This window comes from Olea europaea, chromosome 6 (genome assembly GCF_002742605.1).
Source record: "Olea europaea var. sylvestris chromosome 6, O_europaea_v1, whole genome shotgun sequence".
Taxonomy (NCBI): domain Eukaryota; kingdom Viridiplantae; phylum Streptophyta; class Magnoliopsida; order Lamiales; family Oleaceae; genus Olea; species Olea europaea.
The window spans coordinates 16,949,831-16,952,067 of NC_036242.1; the positions used below are offsets into that span (position 1 = coordinate 16,949,831).

The 2,237-nt window shown below is 35.0% G+C and overlaps 1 long non-coding RNA gene across 6 annotated transcripts in view; it reads right to left on the reverse strand.

Moving 5' to 3' along the window:
* Positions 1-2,231, reverse strand: part of LOC111396021 — a 4,834-nt gene extending 2,603 nt beyond the window's left edge. Inside the window, exons 1-4 of one of the 6 annotated variants that reach the window (XR_002702917.1) lie at positions 2,126-2,231; positions 1,278-1,347; positions 1,104-1,184; positions 822-900 (exon numbers count right to left, since the gene is read on the reverse strand). This is a non-coding gene — a long non-coding RNA (uncharacterized LOC111396021). The other 5 variants (XR_002702916.1, XR_002702915.1, XR_002702914.1 and 2 more) reach the window with 5 other exon arrangements.
* Positions 2,232-2,237: the final 6 nt, after the last annotated feature.

A 2,237-nucleotide genomic window follows, 5' to 3' on the forward strand; every position in this document is an offset into this window, starting at 1 on the left:
TCTCTGTTGCTACATTTTCTAGTAGTGAGATCCATAAAGAAAAGAAAATTGTTACCAAAATAGTACGAGTATACTTGGTTAAATCAATTTTGAACATGATACCTAGCATGGACATTACCTCCTGAATTGAAATGCGAACAATAACAAACTCTGGCAAATTAAAATTAAAAATAAAAATTCAGCCAATCATTAGTTTTTCAGGAAGACTAGAAATCAACCTATAAATAAAGCTTAAAGCATCTCTAGTAAGTTGTGAAACACCTTTCCTTGATTAGCTGCAGTTCATATAATTGAATGAATACGCTAATTTACACAAAATGCAGCTCCATTATGAAAAATTAAGAAAGATAACAATTGACTGCAAAAAGAAAGGGGACCATAGAATCACAGAACCACCTCCCCCGACTAACTGAAAATGATACATTTGGACATCACTTATCTGTCTTGTGGTTGTGGGTCAATGAAATGGCTAGACTGTTGTCCCTTTGTAAGATAAGAAAATGCTATTCTATTCAATTGGAGAAGGCTCAAGGAAGCATAAGGTTGCACGCGCCTGAAATCACAAAAATATCGACTCTCATTTTGTAACACCAAATCGAACAGTGATCATATAAATACACAACTACCAAGCAGGTACTATATCAAAAATGATGACACAAGGGACATTTTCAACAGGTAGAACAAGATATAAGTTCAGCAGTGAAGAGGTTCATAAGAAAGATAAGAGTTTCATCAATCATGCTGGATGGCCGATGGACCACATAACCAATCATAACTAGCCAATAAAGTATCAAGTAGCTTGAAAAAGTATCTTGTGTTACCTTGAAGATGAGCTTTCTTCCCTCCTTGAAATATTGAAGAATATGTTATAGTCCACTCAATAGATTGCTGGAGATTTTTCTGTTTCAGGTGTTGAAGTACAATTAGATTCCAGTTACTCTTCGAATGTAATACAGTAAAACCCAGCAAAAATCATATATTAAAATTAGATCACACTGGGTAAAAGAAGTCTTTGGTGGAAGGAGTAAAAAGAAGCGGCATTGAGTTTCTAATACCAAAGAGACGACTCTTAAAGATGCTTTCCATGAGGTATTGTTACTCACAATACATTGGCTGCAAGAAGAATATTAGTCCACTTCCTTCCGTCTGATAAGACTCTTCTAGATATGTCTGAGTTTGACTTCCTAATATCTTTAGAATCAATTCTAGTTTCATCTCCATTGAAAAACATAAGCTCAAGAATGGCAGAGATTGACGAGACCATTGAAAACCATTACCTAAAAGCTGAAGCGCCTTTTTATACCATATATCCTTGAATTGAAGGGCATCACCAAGACAAGAAATATTCTGTACAAAAAACAAAAAATTGAAGTGAAATCTTCCATGTTCTATCAACACAATGAACTACTGATGCAAGGACAAACTTAAATGCTGCCACAGTAAGTAACTATTAGTTGCTTCTCACGCCTTTGGCAAGATATGACTAACAGTCCTTTTGTCAAATTCTAAGATTTTATTCTATACGAAAGACGAACGATACATAACCTATCAGGTTTTAGTCACACTGAATCTAAGTGTATATGAATTTTAGATCTCCATGGATGATCAGTTCAGTATATTCACAAATCCACACACCCTGAAACGGAAAGATGCCATATTATTATATTATTTCAGCCAATTAAAGCTCCGAGGGTAAGACCAACTCTGAAACTTAATTTGTGAATCTATTATGTGAATATGCGAGAGCATGTTTGGTTTCACTTAAAAGTAAGTATTCACCCAACATGATTTTCAAAATCACTTTTCACACTAACAAAATTTAAAGGCACAGACCAACATTCTCTGATCTATTTCTTGTTTGTAAAATCTTTTAATTGCAAAATCATGGAAATTCTTCCTAATCGATAAACCTCGGGATTTCTATTATCATCACAGGAACTCAAGTTTAAAAGCTACTCATTTTAGCATAATTTATTTGCAAATACACCAGCATAACCATGAAAACATATCAACTACCGACAAGGGGGGAATCTCACGTAATTTATAACAATTTTATCTGTAACAGCAAGCTAATATTACCATGAATCGACTAATCAAAAAAAGAATATTCAAGAACGTTCATTACGTGCCCCACATGTATAAGGCTCAGGAATGTTTTTTATTTTGGAGGAATGAAGAAGGGACCCAAGATGGATATGGCGGCAGTAGAGTACGGCGTCGCCAAGGCGGAGAGCGGC